Source organism: Megascapheus bottae, chromosome X (assembly GCF_031878675.1).
Source record: "Megascapheus bottae isolate mThoBot1 chromosome X, mThoBot2.hap1, whole genome shotgun sequence".
NCBI classification, from domain to species: Eukaryota; Metazoa; Chordata; class Mammalia; order Rodentia; family Geomyidae; genus Megascapheus; species Megascapheus bottae.
Genome location: NC_143547.1, coordinates 42,372,132 through 42,388,153, shown reverse-complemented (window position 1 = coordinate 42,388,153; position 16,022 = coordinate 42,372,132).

Here is a 16,022-nt window from a genome sequence, read left to right as displayed (position 1 = left end):
TTTTAAGAGTAAACAGTTTACTAATTTGGCACAATTTCCGGCTCCTCCAGAACCCACCCCCTACCTGCCCCCTAGTGATTCTGGGCCTGTGACTTTAACATGGCCCTGGGGGAGTTTAGCTGCAGCCAGGTTTGGGAAGCCCTATGCCCAGCTTCACCATCTCAGATCCTGTAATAAGAGGTACCTGTAAACAGTTGTGCACAGACCCTTTCTCTGTGGGAGCCGGCCATGCTTGGGTTCTGCATGCCCTGAATAGCCAGACCTCACACCCCAAGGAGGACCTGATACATTAACCACAGAAACAGACCCCTTTGTGTGGGGCTATGGGGGGAGGTGGGAGTCTGACATCTAAAGAGGTCTGCTGGTGTCGGCCTCCTCAAATGGGGGAATGCCTCCCCCCTCCACTCCTTCCTCTAGGGTCTCCCTCAGCAGAATCTGAAATTCATTGGCCTTTGCTCTGGTCAAGTCAATGCCAGGCCTGCCTGGCAGGCCATGTGCTTGAGGAACTCGAACCCCACTGGGAGATCTGGCAGGGGAGCAGGCCATGGGTCTGACCCTCAGGTGCCTGGGAAAGTGCATGCCTGGGGCAGCCTGGCTCTAGGGTCTGGCCCAGACTCTGAGGGGGTAGCTCTTTGAAAAGCAAGCCAGGCCTGGCCTCAGCAGAAGGTACAAGTAAATGAGAGTCTTTAGGACCCCTGCCGAGTGCATGCAGGCAGGAGCATGTGCAAAGACCTAAAGCATTGCTGGGGCCTTGGAAGGATATTTGTTCTGCCTGGACTCTGTGGAGCTCAAATCATCCTCTCCTCTCATACTGATTATAACAGCCCCTCCCCAAGAACATTGATTGAGTGCCTACTGTATATCTAAGCTTGACTCAGTGAAACATACTTGGAGATGCCTAACTTCATTTAATCTTCACAATAAGCATTTAAAATGTTTTCTTTTTCCAGTACCAAGATTTGAACTCGGGGTCTCATACTTCCTCAGTTTGTTTGCTCAGCTGGTGTTCTACAACCTGAGCCATGTCTCTAGCCCCATTTTTGCTGGTTGTTTTGGAGATGGTATCCTCTTTTTCTCTCTCTTTTTTTTCTTTTTGCCAATACTAAGAAGATTGATAAATTTGCTTGTGTGACTTGTGCTCTATCGCTTGAGCCATGCTTCCAGTCTGGCTTTTTGCTGGTTAGTTGGCAGATATAGTCTAAAGGACTTTTCTCCGTAGGTTGGCCTTGAACCTTGATTGTTTTGATTTCAGCTTCCTGAAAAGACAGAATTATAGGCATGAGCCACCTGAGCCCAGCTCTGTTTTTCTTTACAGACATTTAGGATTATAGTAATCAATAAGATGCCTGGCAATGTATGGTTGTAGATTGCCTTGTTTCACTCATGAGCCTTAAAGGGAATATGCAGCGATTGATAAGTAAATCCTTAATCCCAGCAATGTGAGTGTCACAATTTAGGGAGACATTGGGAAAGAGAGAAATGAGCCTTCCCTATGTGTAGGAGAATGAATATGAACAGTACCTTGGCAGTTAGGTTAAAAAAATCCCTTGGTAAACAGGAGTTGGCTAGATATTGAGCCTATAGGGTCCAGAAATGCCCTCACTACAAGGGAAGCTTGTGATGTTTCAGAGAAGCCAGAAGGAAGCTCAGTGGCAGGATAGCCCTTACTGCAATATATCCTCTTCCCATAAGACCCTCCCCCCATCACCAGAGAGCCAATTCCCTGAAGAAGCCTGCGGGCTAGATCTCAGGGAGGCCTTTCGGTTACAGAATCAGTGATAACATGGAACCAGGGTCCTGTGGGGTATTTAGGGAAATATAGATGGCCTCTCTGGCTACAGGTACGATGCCTGGGTGAACAAACTTTAGAGATCCCATAGAACTGGGTAGGATCTATCATGGAGGGGCTTAGCAACTGACTCTTGGGAATTCAGAGGTCAGCAAAAAAAAGGCACTTTTGTTGAGTGAGCCAAGTGGCTCCAAGTGGCCTGGCAGCATTCCTACTTAGCCCCAGAATATGGAAGTCTCAGCAGAAGAAACTTGCTTTTGCTTTGTTTTTCTCTGTCTGTGTCTCCCTCTGTCTGTGTCTCTCTCTGTCTCTGTCTCTGTCTGTCTGTCTGTCTCTCTCTCTCTCTCTCTCTCTCTCTCTCTCTCTCTCTCTCTCTCTCTCTCTCTCTCTCTCTCTCTCTCTCTCTCTCTGAAGGCCTTGTCCTCTCACTGAGTTTTACTCATTCAAGGCTGGCATTCTACTATTTGAGCCATAACTCCACTTCTGGCTTTTTGCTGGCTGATTGGAGATAAGGGTATCATGGACCTTCCTGCCTGAGCTGTCTTTAAACTGTAATCCTCAAATCTCAGCTTTCTGAGTAGCTAGGAGTACAGGAGTGAGCCATCATCACCCAGCACAACTTGGTTAGATATTAGAATGTGTTCTGGAATGACTCAGGAAGGCAGAGGAATCTCTTCTCCTGAAGATCTTGAGAATCTGAGAAGATTCTCATCTGCCTGGCTTCAGAACAATTTTGCCCAGAGGCAGAGGGCAGTACCAGATGACCTATTTGGGTTTTTTCCAGTTTGTGGCTTTGGTGATCTCATGGTTCCAGCTTCGGCTGGATGGGACAGCCTCATTCCCCTCAGACTCACTGAAATTATTCCTGTCCATGGAGATCCCAGGCTCCCAAAGCCACAGCTCTTCCGGTTGGTGACTCACAACTTTGTCAGCAAAATCATCCCAATGTCTAGCCTCCATCCTCCTTGTTATCAGCCTGAGTAAGCACAGCCTTTCTTTCCCCAGCTTCTCTGGAAGGTGAGAAAGCATGGGTTAGCATCTTTATATAGCCTCCCCATCCTGTTCAGCCTTACCTCAAGACTTTCCTCTCACACCTGCAGAGACAATGAGGATCTCACTGATAGAACTGATTTTGAGTCAAAGAGCTTGGATTTGCAAGCTGTGTGACCTTGGACAAGTTATTTTAGGACAGGGATTAAGTGAACTGAGCAGGAGCATTGTGACAAAGCTGAGTGGTGGTGGCTCCCACCTGTAATGCTAGCTGCTCAGGAGGCTGAGATCTAAGGATCACAGTTTGAAGCCAACTCAGGAAGGAAGGTCCATGAGACTCTTACTTCCAATTAATCACCAAAAAGCACAAGTGGAGCTATGGCTCCTGTGATACAGCATTAGCATTGAACAACAACAAATTTAAAAAAAGCTCCGAAACAGTGTAGTGTCTGTATCTCAAATTTAAATCCTTGAACCTGCACAAAGAGCAAGTCTCCAGCAACAGAAAGACAAGAGAAGAGAGGGAAAGAGAAGGAAGGAGATAGGGGAAGAGGGAGAGGGAGAGGGGAGAGGAGGGCCTCCTATTCCTGGCCTCTTATAGATGCTATAGGAGCATCTGTAGATCTCAGTGCGTGGCTTGATGCAAATCTGCTCTTTCTGATGCTGACTGAATGCAGTCTCTCTGCACTGCAGACTCTAGCTCAGCCCTCAGTCCGGCAGCTCATACAAGTCTGGATGCTTGCCACCATGATTCTGTCCTCCAATTTTGTGTGTGTGCCAATCCTGGTGCTGAGTGCTGTTTTGTGCTCAAGGCTGGCATTCTACCACTTCAGCTATACCTTCAATTCTGGATTGTTTTCTGATTACTTGGACATAAGAATTTCATAGTTCTTCTTGCTTAGACTGGCTTTGAACTGTGATCCTCAGATCACAGCCTCCTGAGTAGCTAGGATTACAGGTGTGAGCCACTAGCGTGCCTAGTTTTTTTTTTAACATCTTTAAGTAGTTGTACATATGGATTTGAAGTCAACGTATCATTTTATACTTTCAATTCATCTTGATCAGTGTTCCCCCTTTCCTTTTGTCCCCTATCCCATCTCTCCTGACCACACTCATCCCATAACTTTCCTAGTTTCATTTTCACACATGTACATTGAATGTTATGGAGGCATACCCCCACCTTTTTTCTCTTTCTCTTTGTCTGTTCCCTTCCCCTTAACTTTCCCTTCCTTGACTCCTTATGTTATGGTCATCTCCCATCATCAGCCAGCTGGCCTTCTGTCTCCAACATATGGCTACAGTCTCACTCAAGGCCTTCTCACCATTCTGCTGTTCTCCCATTGCCAGGAGACTGACCACATGGCATGCCTCAGTTTCTTAGAAATACGGTACATTTCCCCTCCATATCTCAGTATTTTCTCCATCCAGTGCCCATCTGCCTGCTTTGAGAGGCGTTCTTGACCACTTACCTTCTCCGAAGCTCAAGGCACCTCCTTCCTGAGTTTGCTATGTACGGAGTGGAGCCCATTATAGAACTACGTAATATTTCTCCATTCTCAGGATGTCATTCACATTTCACTGAGTGATCTAGGATACGTCTCTTTCCTGGGCTTCAATTTCCAGTCTATACCAATGTATATAACCAATAGCTCTTCCAATCTGGACATCCTGTGACCTGTCTTCATTGAGGGCTAGGGAGGACAAAGTCCAGAAGAACTCCAAAGTAGGCATTTGAGTCGTGGAAGCACATGCTTAAGTCCCAAGTCTACAAATCAGCTTTACAGATATTCCATACTAATTGGCTTGCTTAATAAAGGGATAAATAAATATCTCCTTAACATGATTACTGTCAGGGGCCTGAGCTATAGAGCCTTCCCATCTTCCGGGGTTTTATTGCTGGAATAGCTAATTAACTCTAATTAGGCAACTCCCAGGTGCTTAAGACAGAGGGGACTGGGGTAGAGGAGTTGTGGGTGAGTGAAAGACTCATGGGAAAGGGACAGGAAAGAGGCCTGCTTCTCTGACAACTCTCACCCTTACTGACCTGTCAAGCTGAGGCCTGGGGTCCTGTGATGCCTGCTGGGAGTCTCAAGCTCAGAGGCTCCCAGAGAACCTGGTCCTTAATTCCTCACCCAACTGGGAGGAAGGAAGGAAGCATGTGGAGAAGTCAGTGTATGCCAGGCCTCATGTCTGTTCTCTCCTTGGCATTATTTGGTTGTCACAGTGGCCTGCACAGGCAGGAACTATTAGATCCCTGCTGTATACCTAGGGAAACCGAAGTGCACAGAAATCAAGCCCTAACTAAGCTCCTGGCACAGAGACATAGAAGAGCTAGACTGGATTCAATTTCAAGGCCAAGGCTGTCATCTTCGGCTTTGGCTGGGTCTCTAGGGAGCAGGGTTTAGGGAGTCTTGTGCTGCTCCATGAGGAGTTTGGGTAAGCAGTGGCTTCCCTTCATGGTGGTACAGCTTAGGGGTACTCAGCCAAAGGATGGGGTTTCCATGGTGAACCACATTGGGTATACACTGCCAAAGTTGGCATAGTAGCTGGGAGAGTTGGTCATCTTTTGATTCAGGGAGTCTTCCCCCATGAGTCAAGGCTCCTCTCCTTGTGACTCAGACCCCTGCCCTCAAGCTGCTCACGTACTGTAGAAATCTAAGGATATTTGAGTAATCAATTATCTAAGTGCAAATGTGAATAAGCCAGGCATGGCCAAGCATACCTGTAATCCTAGCAGTCCAGGAAGCAGGAAGATCTTTAGTTCATGGCTAGTCTGGGCTACATAGCAAGGACTTGCCTCAGAAAACAACGTATGTAAAGAGACACATCCCTTTCCATGTCATTATTATGCTTAGAGATGTTTTAGGCTGGGTGCCAGTGGCTCACACGTAGCTACTCATGTGGCTAAGATCTGGGATTGCAGTTTGAAGCCAGCTTAGGCAGGAAAGTCTATGAGACTCTTATCTCCAATTAACTACCCAAAAGCTGGAAATGGGGCTCTGGTACAAGTGTCAGAGCACTAACTTTGAGCAGAAATGTTAAGGGACAGCACCCAGGCCCTGAGTTTAAATGCCAGTATGGAAAGAAAAATGGAAAGAAAGAAAGAAAAAAGAAAGAAAGAAAGAAAGAAAGAAAGAAAGAAAGAAAGAAAGAAAGAAGAGAGAAGAGAGAAGGAGAAGAAAAAAATGTTTCTAAGTTTTGAGGATCTAAACAAGAAAAGTAGAATTTCTTTCTATGACACCAAGGCAGAAAAAGTATGATGTTGAACACAAATGTTCCCATCTGTAATGTATTTTGGGGCCCCTTCCTCAGTCTCTATAGCCACTCTTGCAGACATAGTATTACAACTCTAACCTGGAGAAGCAAATCTCTTCATTGGCTTCCCTGTTCCTCTGAAATCCATTCTTCACACTATACTCAGAATGAGCTGGCTGAATAAGAGGAAGATCATGTGACAACCTAACTCCTTCAAAGTCTCAAAGTCCCACCATAGCCCGAGTGACTGGCACAATTAGACACCTCTGTTCTCTTCTTTGGATTCTGCTTCTTCCCAGGCTCCACCACATTGGTCTTTTCAGTGTTGCTTAAAATAAGCTGACCTCATTACTACCTGTTTGTCCCACCACTTCAATGTTCTGAATCTAGTCATTTGCCTGACTGGCTCCATTCCATTCTCAAATAGCAATCACTCTGAGGCATATTTCCTGCATGCCTTAGCTCAAACAGCAGTGTCTCCTTTGCGCTCAAGTCAGTACTTTTTTTTTTTGGTTTCTGTCCAAACACCACAATTACTAATTATTTTTCATGCCATTTCAAAATGTGTTTATTGACTGTTCCTTCCACACAGACAAAAGAAGTACCATGAGTTGAATGACTATGTTCACTACAACTGGGCCTCAGACCATGTTTGGCACTTAGTAGGACCTCAATATGGACTTGTTAGATAGACAGATGGATGGTTGGTGGTTGAAGCAATGGCTGAATTGAACACTTCTTAAAGCTGTTGTGAGGATTAAATGAGCTAATGCATGTTAAATGTCTGGCACGTTGCCCAGCCAAGAGCACAGCTCAATAGCTAATAGTTGAATCTGCACGTGACCTGCTGGCTGGCACCCAGCTGTTCCCTGGGCCAGCTTTGCCCTAGCTGGCTAGCAGACCTGCTCTCCATAAGATTCAGCCTCTAATGTCGCAGGGAGAACCTGTGCTCACCCATAGGCAGAGCTAGGCTGAAGCTGAGAACTGGTTGTCAACTATACACAACACAGAAAAGTGGAATGAAGATTGAGTGGCCATGGGCTAGGTCCTGGTGTCTCACACCTGTAATCCTAGCTACTTAGGAGGCTGAGATCTGAGGATCATAATTTGAAGGTAGGGCAAGACAGACAAAGCTGAGCTCCTTTTATCTCCAATTAACCAGCAAAAACTAGAAGACTTGTGGCCCAAATGATAGAGAGCCAACTTTGAATTAAAAACAAAACAAAACAAAACAAAAAACTAAGGGAACCTGTCTCTGGTGGCTCATGCAGGGAATCCTACCTACTCAGGAGGCTGAGATGTGAGGATCATAGATTAAAGCCAGATCAGGAAAGTCTATGACACTGTTATCTCCAATTAACCACCAGAAAATCACAAGTGACACTGTGGCTCAAGGGATAGAATTCTAGCCTTGAGCAAAACATCTCAAGGACAGTGCCCAGCCACGAGACCAATAAAACAGGCGGGCCAGATTAAAGGACAGCTTCCTGGCCCTGGGTTCAAGCCCTAGGCTACTGATATGCGCGTGCTCGCGCGCACACACACACACACACACACACACACACACACACACACACGCACACACTGCCATGGCCATTTAAACCACAGAAAATTTACCTCCAGCCCCTACAAAGAGCCATTTGACTTTGATATCACCACTAGATCTGCTTTCACCTGTCCTACCCAATCATGGTATCACACCCCATGTTACCTACTGTAATTCAGCCTGCCAGCTTCCAAAGTCCAGACCAAGTCCGGTTCTCAGCAGAAACCCCAAGACATTCCCTGAACCCACTCCTGCTAACAGCCCCCTGCAGCCAAACTGAGAACCTAGGGCAATATTTCTATCGATTTATTTTTATCTCTTTTGCTCCCAGTGAACATGACAATCTCATCCCTGAAACTTGCTTTAAAACTAAAAGCAGAGGCCTAGATTTGTTCTTTTATCTTGTCCCTACATGGTATCTCTCTCTCTCTCTCTCTCTCTCTCTCTCTCTCTCTCTCTCTCTCTCTCTCTCTCTCTCTCTCTCTCTCTCTCCCTCTCTCTTTCTCTGTCTCTGTCTTTCTATCTCTGTCTCTGCCTCTGTCTCTGTCTCTGTCTCTCCCTCTCCCTATACCTCTCCCTATACCTCTCCCTCTCTCTGTCTCTGTCTCTGTTTCTCTGTCTCTGTCTCTGTCTCTGTTTCTCTGTCTCTGTCTCTGTCTCTCTGTCTCTGTCTGTCTGTCTCTGTCTCTGTCTCTGTCTCTCTCTCTCTCCCTTCCTCCCTCCCTCTCTCTGTTTCCTTTGTTTTTGTTTTGTCAGCTTTGGGTCTTGAACTGAGAGCTTCTTTGCTCAAGGCTGGTGCTCTATCACTTGAACCACACCTCCACTTGCTCGACAGCAGCAATTTGAAAGTGACTGGCCTAAGCTTGAGGTGTGTGTACCTGAATTTCAGATTAAATTTTGCACCTGGGCTCTGTCTCCTGGGCTTTTTCTCTCAAGGTTGGCTCTCTACCACTTGAGCCACACCTCCCCTTTAGGCTCATGTTTGTGATTAATTGGTAGTAATGGTCTCAGAAATTTTCCTGCTCAGGCTGGCTCCAAACCATTATTCTCAGATCTAAGCTTCCTAAGTACTTAGGATTATAGCTGAGAGCCAACAACACCTATCTTACGCTGAGAACTTTCAGAACTTTCAGCTTTTCTCTTAAAGGAAAGTGGGTACAGCTTCTCTAGTATATTTGAATTGCCAACAACATTGTTGTGGCACTTTGGGGCAAAAAGCTAGATGTGGAGGTGTGGCTTAAGTGGTAGAACCCCAGAACCAGCACATATACAAAAAAGAAAGTGAAGTGAAGCATAAGGTTGAGACTACAAAGTTCCCGTATACTATGCACCCAGATTCTTTTTTTTTTTTTTGCCCGTCCTGAGCACTGCCTTGGGTTTTTTTCTCAAGGCTAGAGCTCTACCATTTGAGCCTCAGCACCACTTCTGGCTCTTTTCTATGTATGTGGTACCGAGGAATTGAACCCTGGTCTTTGTGTATGCTAGGCAAACACTCTACCACTAGGCCAAACTCCCGGCCCAGCACCCAGATTCTCTTATTTCTGGCTACATCAGCATGATCCATTTGCTAGAATTAATGGACCTAAATTTACACATTAACCTACCTTGATCACCTGTCATATTTCTCCATCACAAAGTAATTCTTCATTGTCCCATGTCATTCTTTGGAAAGGAGTCATTCTGTACTGCCCACTGGGCCCACGTGTAAGCAACACAGAATGGAAAGACATGCCCCCTCCCTCCTTGTGAGAGGAGAAACTACATAAATTATTTGCAGTTCTTCTTCTTGGGAGACTTGCTTCTTCCCCTCCATTTATTTATTTATTCGATCATTTATTTATATCACTATAGACTTATGGACATTATCCAATACTACATTATTTATTTTGGTGCTCAAATTGTTTCAGTTTTGGCAACCAGGAGCTCTTTCAGCTGGTTCCCATTTCCCTTTGACATATTCCTGTCACTGAAGGCTTTATTTTAGTTTCTCTTCTGTGTGTTGATACTGGGACTTGAACTCAGAGCCTGGGTGCTGTCCTTTAGCTTTGTCACACATGCTGGCACTCTACCACTTGAGCCACATTTTCACTTCTGCGTTTTTGGTGATTAACTTAAGAATCTCATGGACTGTCTAGGATGGCCTTGAACTGAGCTTGTCAGATCTCAGCCTCCTGAGTAGCTAGGACTGGCTGCAGGTGTGAGCCAGTCCCATTTCCTTCCTTTTGGATACAAGTTGCTCCATGTTCACCTTGTCTATTTCCCACTCTAGCCCTGAGATCAGTCACTTCTTACAAGGAGTCCTGGTTCTTTTTCTTGGAAAATGGTATTAGAAACGAAGCCCTTTTGGCTAACAGAAGGAGGTGCATGTGCATAAGACTACCTAGTGTAAAACATCCATCTCTAAGTATTTGTCTTTGTAACCATCTGTAGCTATATTAAGCTGAACATGAGCTCATGCTGATGTCTTCCACTCTAATCCAGTGCCACGTGGATCATTTGAGAGCCTTGCCCCCTGCTTATCTGTACACTCCCACAGAGAGCAACCTGGCTTTTGCCATCCGCCATCCAACTTCAGGTTCTTTTCATAGCTCTTCCTCCCTCACTCCTGCCAGCTTCCCAAGGTTTACATGGCAGCTGCCACACAAAGTAGCTGTGTTCATTTTTGCTGGGCTTTGCATGGCCCTCAGTGTCTGAGTGTGTTTCGTGTCTCTGGAAACTTTTTGGTTTGGTTCCCACAAGTAGTCCTTAAAGACCCAGTGTCTGTGAGTGACAGGAGTCTCTTGCTGGTGTGGAAGCATTTCCTTCCCCTCTTTTCTGGTGGGGCTAGATGTACTTCCCTCTGCTCCAGTAGCCTTCCCCTCAATCAGCCATGGCTAGTATACAGTCTTGTGCACATGCTAGTGTGTCAGGCTGAGGATTAGTACAGAATAGGGAGAGAATGAGAGGCCCAGGCATGAGCAAGCCACAGCAAGGATGGACTAGGGCTCCATTCAGACTACCACCTTAGAGTAGGCTGTCACTAAAGAAGAGTGACAACCACACAGCCTGGGTGATCTAGAGGCCTTTATCCAAATGTCCCAGCTTCTCCTCAGGTGCCTGGTCCCTTCCAGGGTCAGAAGCACCTTCACGTGGCATGCTTGGAGCCCAAACATGGAGCCATTTAGGCCACAGTTTCCTCTGTTTCTCCTCTTTGGAGTCCCAGTACTCACATTCCTGGTGTCTTCCTGGTCTCCAGGGTTAGGCCTGGTTCTGGCAGGATGATCAGGCAGAAGATCTCTCCTGCTGGCTGACATGGTCCCTTTTTGTACATGAAAGAGATCAGGTTGCCAGAATGGCGCTCCCACACTAACTTAGGCAAGGGGAAGAGGGGGCTGGAATTACTTCCACAGGAAGAGTGCCAGGGCCTGCATACATACTCCAGGAGAAGTTCTGCTTTGGAACTTAGGGAATTGAAAGTAAAAGAGAATTTTGAAGACGGTTAGTACCCGGCATTCCTGCTGTGCATTCATCTTCCCACACTTCCCTGCCCTCCTCTACCCTGTAATACACCCTGGACCTGAACCATGCCTAGCATGGCTAGAGATGGAGAAAAGATTGAGTCCTGGTCCCTGCTCTGAAAAGTCTCCCAATGGAGACACAAGCAAAGAAATTGCCCCTTAACATAAAGTTTTAAAAAGTTCACCTGATGCTGGTGGCTCATACTACCTAGGAAAATGAGATCCGAAGACTGAAGATCACAATTTGAAGTCAGCACAGGCAGTAAAGCCCAGGACACTCTTGTTTGCAATTAGCTATCAAAAACAGAAAAGAAAACAAACAAGCAAACAGAACCCATGAGGAAGTCAAGCTGTGGCTCAAGTGATAGTGTGCTACCCTTGAGCACAACAGCTCAGGGACAGCATCAGCCATGAATTTGAGCCCCAGAACTGTCACAAAAGGACAAAAAGTTGCAGGAAGCTGGACATCAGTGGTTCATACCTGTAATCCCAGCTATTCAGGAGGCAGAGATCTGATTATTGCAGTTTGAATCCAGCATACATAGAAAAGTCCATGAAACTCTTATCTCTAATTAAGCACCGAAAAGTCAGGAGTAGAGCTGTGGTTCAAGTGGAAGAATGCCAGCCTTAAGAGATAAAGCTAAGGGGCAGCACTCAGGCTTTGAATTCAATGCACACTAACAAAAAAGAAAAAGAAAACGAAAACCTAGAAGGAAGCTGGGCACCAGTGACTCATGCCTATAATCTTAGCTACTCAGGAAACAGATCTGAGAATCTCAGTTTGAAGCCAGCCCAGGAGACTGTTATCTCCAACTCGCCAACAAAAAGTCAGAATTGGAGGCATGGCTCAATTGGCAGAGAGCCAAAAAGCCCAACAAAAGTATAAGGCCCCTTCAGTTCTCAGTACTGACATATGCTCTCTCTCTCTCTCTCTCTCTCTCTCTCTCTCTCTCTCTCTCTCTCTCTCTCTCTCTCTCTCTCTCACACACACACACACACACACACACACACACACACGCAGTAGGAATAATAATAGCAAATTCTGATTACTGATATCTTTCTAGATCCCAGGCAGTGTTTATGTACTTTGCCTGCTTTTTAATTATTTGTTCTCAATGAGCAATTAAGTGGGTGTTGGGCCTATTCCCATAGAGGGGGTAAGTGAGACCTAGATCCATGGCCTGAGTTCTTTCCATCTCAGGCCTTGAGCCTGAAGCCATAGAGGCCAAGTGGGGTAAGGCGACTTGCCCAGAATGAAAGGAGCTGAATCAATGCCCTCTGCCCTCAGCTCTGCAGGGAAGCCATAGCATCTTGCCAGGAAGACAGTAGCATGTGTCCACAATCCTGGCTCTCTTCTGCCATGCTCTCATCTCCTGGCACAATCCCAGCCTTAGTCTGAGTTGGGCAGGCCATGTGGCTAGCACATCTTCCTTTCAGGACTGCCAGGCCGCAGCTGGCCCACCCTTACATGCCCCCTCCAGTGCCCAGCTCCCTCTCCTCGGCCAACCACGCAGCTCTCCTTCCGTTCAGCATTCCTGCCAGCTGGTGTGTGAGCCCTGTGAGAGGAGGCGAGGTTGCCATGGCAGCCGTGGAGAGGTGGTGTGGTGGAGGGGGGCGGGCACCCTAGTACAGAGCTCCTGACCTCCCTGGGAAGGGAGGCTGTGCCCCCAGGCCTGGCAAGTGCTTCAGCAGGTCACCTCAGACGGCCTGCCCCCACCCACCTGGCCCTGTGCCCACACCGGGTGTGCTTTAAGAATACACAGAGAAAGAGATGAGCCAGAGAGGAAAAATGCCCAAGCCCTTCAGAGCTCAGGTCCAATACAGCAGAACTAATTTGAAATGTCACTTAGGGCAGTCTTGCTCCCAGCCAGCAGAAAGCTGGTTTATTTACATACTCAACTGTGGCAGGAGGCCAAGAATCCTACCATGCCAAGGCATAGGGGATGGGTGGCTACGAGTCCCAATTGTGGCCCCTGGCCTGGAACCTTGCTCTAAATCACCATCTGGAAACCCCTAGGGGTTAGCAGGAATCCCCACGTTTGTGAGTCTAGGACAAGTCAAGAGCAATAAGTGACTGACTTGGTGCCATTTCTCTACCATGTATCATGCTGCATACTAGATAGAGTTTTTTCACTGAGCCCTTAGGAAACTGAAGGGAAGGATTGTCATACCCCCCCCCCATGTCACAGGTGAAGAAAGTGGAGCTAGGGAAAATATATGGCTTTCTTGAGGTAATATATGCAAGAGAGGATCATTGGGATGCAAGTCCAGGGCAATTTGATGGCTCCTTGTAGCATGAGTCAATTTCTACCAGCCTAGCCACCAGCCAGATTGTAGCCTGTGTTAACTATTGATTATCAGATCCATGTTCCTTAGTTACAACAGAGAACCACTGGTGGGAGGGTCAATGAGCCTGGACTAGGTCATTGAGGTCTTTCGTACCTAGCAAAAACATGAAGTCTGTTTCTGGTACCCATCTGTGTGCAGCAGTCATGAAAATACTAGGTTTCTTGCTGAGACTGGCTACTTGAAAATGACAGTCTAATATATCTACATTTATCTCCATTATGTACCTAATGTGTGCTAAGCATCTACTATAGGCCTGGAACTCTATTGGGTAGTGGGAGATAGATGATAAGAAAGACAGTTCCTTGGCTGGGAGTTTGGCCTAGTGGTAGAGTGCTTGCATAACATGCATGAAGACCAGGGTTGGATTCCTCGGTACCACATACATAGAAAAAGGCTGGAACTGGTGCTGTGGCTCAAGTGGCAGAGCTCTAGCCTTGAGAAAAGTCCAAGACCCTGAGTTCCACCCCCATGACTGGCAAAAAAAGACAGTCCCGGGCCACACAGAGCTCTGAGTCATCAGCCACAATAATAACATATCAAGGGCCAACACGGAGTAGTGTAAGCCAGTCACAGTTTTTTTTTTTAAGATTTTTATTAGCATTTGTATGAGCATTTATTATTTTTATTAGATTTTTTAAATGCTTTTTATTAGCATCTATTAGTTGTACAAGGGAGGTTTCAATGTGATATTTCCATACATACATACAATGTATCCCATCAACCTCACCCTTTCATCACTTTCCCTCATTTTTCCTCCCCCACCTTTTTTTTTTGCCAGTGCTAGGCTGGAGCTCAGGGCCTGATCACTGTTCTTGGACTTTCTCAAGCCTAGAGCTCTACCACTTGAGCCTCAGCACCACTTCTGGCTTTTTTCTAAGTATGTGGGACTGAGGAGTTGAACCCGGGTCTTCATGCATGCTAGGCAAGCACTCTACCACTAGGCCAAACTCCCAGACCCAACCCTCCCCCACCTTTGTAAAACAATTTCCACACATTCCATTGTTCTATCACAAGTATTTTGACCATAGTCACCTTCTCTTTGGCCTTCTCCTCCTCGCCATATACTAGTTTCCGCTCTCCACAGAGAATTGTTTACTTTTCTGTCATCTATTTTGTCACCACTTCACAATGAATATTACATTAACCCTTTCTGCAAGGCTACAATATAGGCATGATCTTATTCACCGATGAAGAAACAGAGAAGTTAGGAAATAAAGCATTTTAAACCAGATACTGAAGGCTCACACCTGTAATATTAGCTACTCAGGAGTTTGAGATCTGAGGATCTTGGTTCAAAGCCAAGCTAGGCAGGAAAGTCCATGAGACTCTTATCACCAATGAACTAGCAAAAAGATGGAAATGGAGCTGTGGCTCAAGTGGTAGAGTTGGTAGCTTTGAGTAAGAAAGCTCAAGGGCAGTGTCTAGGCCCTGAGTTCAAGCTCTAGGACAGACACACACACACACACACACACACACACACACACACACACACACACACACACACAGAAAAGCATTTTCTCCAGGGTCACAAAGCTAATGAGGGAGAGCTGTGGGGTTTGATATACATATAATTGCCATGAGAATCCATAATCATCACACTAGAAATCCAGCATTATCTAGAACAAAAGCAAGAGGGCTGGACAGAGAGGTATCAGATTTAGATACAGAATAATCTTGCCAAAGGCACTGTTGTGGACAATCATAGAAAAATTTTGCTATTTCGAGGCTCTTCCTTGGGCATTTCTCCAGAGTGTTCCTTAGCAAAAAGCACCAGAGATGGTCCAAGTTACCCTCAGAGAAGTCTGACTACTCTGTTAGGTTTTGTCTTGGTTTTATTTAGGATTTCTGGCTGCCTCTTGGAATCCAAAGACTCAGCTAGCCAGGGGTTAACCCTCCACGAGGCCTACTAGAGAAGGGCCAGCTCACATGCCAGGACACTGGGGAGAGGATGTGTCTGAGATCAGCTGGGAATCATTAAAGATGTTGGCCGGGTAGACTGAGGTGGGGAGGAGCATGGAGAAGGCCCAGAACCCAAGGCCGGAGAGTGACAGGCAGCTGGTCAGCAGGCTCTGGCTGAAGGGAAAATGTAGGGTCAGACTGGAAGTAGGAGCCACTTGGCCTGATGTGGAATCCCTGCCCATTAAGTGAGCCTCCCTGACCCTCACGATCAAGGGATCAAGCATGTGCAGAGAAGACTGCAAGCTGAAATGGTAAGTTGGCCTTCAAAGAGGGCTGAAGATCTTAAAGAACCCAGGCCACTCATAAAGGTAGGTACCCGAATCCACACTCCACTCTGCTATGTGGCTTCACTGGGCTGATTTAGCTTCTTTAAGGCTTTTCAACGTAAGGAAATTGAGAGACGCTAAAGAACTCAAATGTCCTCTCCCTGATCCTAGCTCTGCCCTCCTCCCCCAGTGCCTACTAGGCACAATCCACTTAACATAAAAGAGCACATAGGACCAGCCTTTGCAAGTGCATAGGCTCTGGAGAGTTGAATCTGAGAAGCATTTCTTGACCTAGAAACCTGAAGAGGAACAGGCAGGATAGCGGCTGCTGTGTGGGTAGGAGGCCCAGCCATGTTCCTCAGGCAGTTGGC